This window comes from Marmota monax, unplaced genomic scaffold (genome assembly GCF_021218885.2).
Source record: "Marmota monax isolate L192 unplaced genomic scaffold, Marmota_monax_Labrador192_F-V1.1 WCK01_AAM20220418_F8-fsc00037, whole genome shotgun sequence".
Lineage (NCBI taxonomy): Eukaryota > Metazoa > Chordata > Mammalia > Rodentia > Sciuridae > Marmota > Marmota monax.
Genome location: NW_026693245.1, coordinates 4,227,073 through 4,232,521, shown reverse-complemented (window position 1 = coordinate 4,232,521; position 5,449 = coordinate 4,227,073). Strand labels below are relative to the sequence as shown.

General features: G+C 34.8%; 1 pseudogene; it reads right to left on the bottom strand.

The window, feature by feature from the left end:
- Nucleotides 1–490: 490 nt before the first annotated feature.
- On the bottom strand, nucleotides 491–1,201 carry LOC124100664 (S100P-binding protein-like; annotated as a pseudogene).
- Nucleotides 1,202–5,449: the final 4,248 nt, after the last annotated feature.

The following is a 5,449-nucleotide window of genomic DNA, read 5'->3' as shown; positions in this document are numbered from 1 at the left end:
AACTTTAAAATACTGACAGGTATTCAGAGATTCAAATTTAAAAAGAGAGATTGTAAAAAGTGACCTATATCCATTCACAAGTCATCAACAATAATTAACACTGGTATATAGCCTGGTAAAGAACCTGTTCCTTACAGTAGATTAAAAGATTGACTTCTTTTGGGTACCAGAAGTAGACTCCACTTCTATACAGGTGGGTGTTTTATTGAGCCTGTGTATTTTAGCTTCATGTTGACTTTCAGGAGTCAGCCACCTTCAATTTAAATATAAAAAAAAAAAATCACCTTAACACTGCTTAGGCACAATACACAGGCACACAAAATCAGGAGTGTCTACGTAACAACAACAACAACAAAAACTCAAGTCAGCAGGAGGTATTTCCAAAAGGTGACAAGTTCTTTAGATAAAAATCTTGTGAAAAATAAATTCAAAATATATAAAGCAGAAAAAAATGAGACGCTGCTCTGATTAAGACATTACATAGGGACTTTCATTGCTGATGGGATGAGACAAATCGACTGTACAAGTCAGGAAGACGCTGGAACCCATGGTGGCTTGGTTTGTTCCTGTCAACCCACTGATGCAGACTGTATCTTTGCAGAGGTTTCTGTCCGAATAGGGTGTAATTTCGCATGGTGAGATCCAAAGGATGCTGCCGATTCATCAAAGCATACAGCTCCTCCAAGGTACCTTGGTTAGAGTCCCCTGGATCTTCAGTATGATCAAAGACACTCCTGAGTTAAATTTGCTCCTGCTGTTCTAGGTCTGATTGGGAAACTGTCGAATCGTTAGTCCTGGTTTTGGTTTGTAGAACAGAAATGACCTTGCCTAGTCTTCTCTCAAGGACTTTCATTTCCGCAGAATCCTTGTCAAGAACATTTCTGTTTGATGAACTGGAAACTCATTTCACAACTTGATTTATGTGATCTACCATTTTCCCAGGATGACCCCATATTTGGAGTCTCTAAATGGTCTGAGATCTTTCTTCCAAAGAAAAGTGCTCATCTGATGGGTCATCATCCTTCAAAAGCTTATGAATGTCTTCCTCCGTGTAATTGAAATTGTCATCATTTTCTTCTCCATCAGACAGCTACAGCAAAGAATCATCCTCATCCAAGGAACCCCAAGAAAATGGGGCATTGTCTTTAGGCAACAAAGAGGTACCAGAAGACTGTTCTGAGGGTACTAGGGAGCATGTCATATCTCTGAAAGCCGGGCCAAAGCCTGGGTGAACGACTGCGCCTCACTCTGCCACCTGAGCCATTTTATCGCCCCTGCCACCTCCTGTATTATTATAAAGGTGATATTTTCAATCTTTGTCAGACAAATAGAATAGACATGGTTAGTTCCCTAGACAGATTTTACAGGGCTACAGATTTTCTAGGAAATATGAATGGCTGTGATATTCTAGGGAATCTCTTTATTAAAGGTTTTTTTTTTCTTTTCACTTCTATTTAATTTATACAACCACTCCTTTAAAAAACTACCTGCCAAGTGAATAGTGGATATTCACCACATTACTGTAGAAGCTGGTTAAACAACTTTTATTTTGGAGCATGTTTATCATTGTATGATTTAGCCATTTAAAATTTTATAATGCTTCAATATATTGTATGCTTTAAACTTCTAATTATTTTGAACCCTAATACAATTTTGTTATTGGTTGGACAGGAATATTTATTTCTGGGTATTAAAGGGGGAGGTGAATCATGCACTGGTAACTCACTTGCCAGTGTGAAAGTGAGGGCCATCACCTTGGCACCTGGCCCCTATTTTTACTAGATAGTAGAACAGATAACGTGCTGCTTTTATTTATTTATTTATTTTCATGAACATTTAGCATTAATGTTTAAGTAAATGGATTTTTTTTTCCAAGATGAGGTTTAATTACTTTTTAGAAACTCAATTTGGGTATCGTGAGACCCTGGGATCGATCATTACTTCCAAAGTACTTCCAAACAAAACAAAACAAAAAAACGAAAAAGAGAAACAAACAAAACAAAACAAAACAGAATTTGGTAAGAAATAATTTTTAGTTAAAATGATTTTAATTTAAAGCCTATTGAATATTAATTGATAGCAAAGTTGTTTTCCCAATGGATACGTTTTTGCAGTTAATTCAAAAACTCAGCATACTAAAATTGTATTTATTTTCTAGCCTGCTTTTATTTAATCAGTTGTATGGTTCTCATTCTTAAAAAAATCTTGCTTCTTACTGTTAAAATTTCATGACAATTATTTTTGAAATAAAATGAAAATAGACTGATTTCTTAAATCATGCATGAACAACAATCTCCTTATTTAATCCCACCTTCTTGTACTTGGGTCAGTGAAGTGATTGTAGCAATGTCCTTATCTAAAATTTCAAGATGTTTTTTGTTGCATCTAGAGATTCCAATCTGAAAGGAGCTTATTTATGTGTGGCTTCCCCCTTTTTTTTCAATTCTCATCTGTGCTTCATATTTAGCTCTTTACTCTCAGACTCCTTTCTTTCTCATCCCTTTCTTTTCATTTTATCCTTCATCTTTCTTAACTGTTTTCTGGTTGGTATCCCTGTTCAGCTATTCAAAGCATGTTAGTCATTTTCTCTGAATCCTTCTCCTACTTATTTTTTAGACATTTTTCATACTCCATTTTCTATACATTTTTTTATACACCATTTTTTCAGTAATCATTTACGTCATTAGATCTTGTTAGACCTTGTGTGGTTAGCAAAAGAGGTCATATTAACAGGAAATCTCAGAATTCCTGTTACAGGAATTTACCTACAGTTTTCAGCTCCTGCCTTCATGGCTATGATATCTGGATCTCATCAAAATACATTTCTTTGTCATGTACTTTAGGGAGTTCTCAGTCATCGTTCTCACATTTATTTGTGATTTATCACCTTGATTTTCATGCTCAACCTAAGTTGTGATGGCTGGACTTCTGGCCCACAGAAATGCTAAGAAGTCGACTACATATCAGTTTCTCTAGCCCAAACTACTACAATTACACATTTATTTTCAATTGTTCACAAGACACGTTTATATATGTTTCCATATATGGGTGTCTTGAAGCCATCTCACATATACCTTATCTCAAATGAAAACATTTTCCATTCCTGAAAGTTTCGTCCCTTCATATTATATTTAGTATCCTGTCATAACCAAACATAAGTCCTCTTCCTTTACTTCATTTCTTCTCAACCAATAAGTCACCAATGCTAAAAGTTTAGAAAAATTCCTTGAAATTAATGCAGATCTTTTATTTTCTTGCTGAAATAATTGAAAGCCTTTCCTTCATCTGATTTTGTTTTTAAAGGTTTTTATTAGTGCATTGTAGATCTACTTTTTTGAACTCTAACCAGGATATCAGATTTTCAAGGGGATTAGGTTTCTGGAAAACATAACCAATCAAATCTTTTCTTCTGACCACCCACCCAAACAACAGAAAACAAACAAAACAAATAACCAAATCTGATTATTCTGTTGGTGTTCCTTTCTCATTGCCAAAATGATTAAATTCAAAGATCTTAGATAGACAAATAATTACAAACTTAGATGAAATATTTTGAAAAAAGAATCCTATTCTAATATCTCTCCATTCAAATTGTATTTCTACCTTGACAAATTATTTAGCATTTGTCACCTTCTCTTCCGTTTTCTGCCTGGACATTACCCATTATTTTTACTTCCTTCTTTCTTTCTTTACTTTTCACAAACTTTTTTTCAAAGGCTCAGAACAACACTGATAATATTCTTGACTTAGTGAAGTTTATATTCCTATGGGGAATCAGACAACACTGAAGTAAATATAAATACACATTCAATATCAAAGCACATTTTAAGAAGAAAATAAATGATACAGAGTGAGAGGGGTGCTATTTCTGGAAGGGTAATAGAAGCATATCTCGCCCCCCCCCCCCCCGGCAACAGGAGACAAATAAGAAACCTTGATGCTGAGTTGGGGTCAGCCATGGGAGAACCTGGGCCAAGAGATCTCTAGGCAGGGAAAGAGCTGTGGTAAAGACAGAGATAAGGTAGAGCCTAGAATGCTTGAGCAGACACCAGGAGGGAATGAGAAGAAAAATGTGGGCTGCAGAGGTAATGGAAGGGAGTTAGGTTATATTTTAAGTTTGATACCAAACCAGAGAAGTTATATGATTGATTAATGGTTTAAAAATTACTGTGGCAACTTAATAGAAATAAAACCTAGGGAGCACATGACTAGAAAAAGGTAGAAGAGTTGGACCAAGGAAGATAGGTTGGTGACTTTTCCTGGGCAATGGATCCACACAGGCATCTTCTCATTCAGAACACCATTCTGAAGCAGTACCCACAGAGAACAATGATGGCTTGCATCTGAGATGAGGGGCAGGAAGAATGCTGATGAATTCATGTAGATGTGAAGAACACAGAAGAAATAATGATGACTCTTCTTATTATTATTTTTGTCTGAGGAACTGAAAGAAAGAAGTCATCATTACTTGAGGTGGAGAAAAACAGAGTAGAAGAGAAAATTGGACACGGAAAGAATCAACTGTCTTGTGGAAGAAAAGTTTTGTTGACTCTATTAAGTTCTAGACAGTGAGTAATGACACTTTCAAGCAGTGATCTCAGGTAGAATTAGGTCAACTATGTGTTTTTCAGCAGCCCCAAGCTATAGCTTAGAACTGAAAATTTTTCTTCAGACCCATTTCAAATATCATCTCCATAGGGAAGACTTTTAAAGTTTAGAGTTTATCTGTGATAGTACAGTCTTCTTAAATATAACTCAATTAAAATGTTGCAATTATTTTTGTGCAACAGTGCTCTAAATGGAATTAGGGCTCCTTGAAGCCAAGGATTACATGGTGGTCATGTTTTGTATATTCTAGAAATATTAGTAAGTTTATAGTTTGCTCAGATATTATTCTAGTAAGAGATGGCTGTGAGCAAGTTTATACTGTCTTCATTATCTTTCTTTATCAGTTAGAGAAACATCTCTGTATATGTGTGCTTTCTACAGGACTTGGCACATAATATTTAAATAAAATGTTTGTGAAATAAATGAAATGTCCCTATCAAACAATGTTTCATTAGTGGCTATTTATATTTACAAAGTATCAAACAATTGTCTTCTATTATTAATATCTTACATTAGAATGGTATGTTTGTCAAGTAATTGATGAACCCATATAGACACCTTATTATTTACTGTAGTCATGTATAAAACTACTATAGACATTTGTATGTAGATTTTTGTTTTGATATAAGAATGAAAATCATTTGGGCAAATACTTTCAAGTTGTTAAATCCTATAGTAAAATTACATATAATTTTACCAGAAACTGCCAAATTGTTTTCCAAAGTGACTGTAACCAGTTTGCGTTCCCTCCCAGAATGGAACAGAGTCACTGTTGCTCTATCTATATCCTTGCTAGAAATTAGCATTATCAGGTTCGGATTTTGGCTATTTTAACAGATAT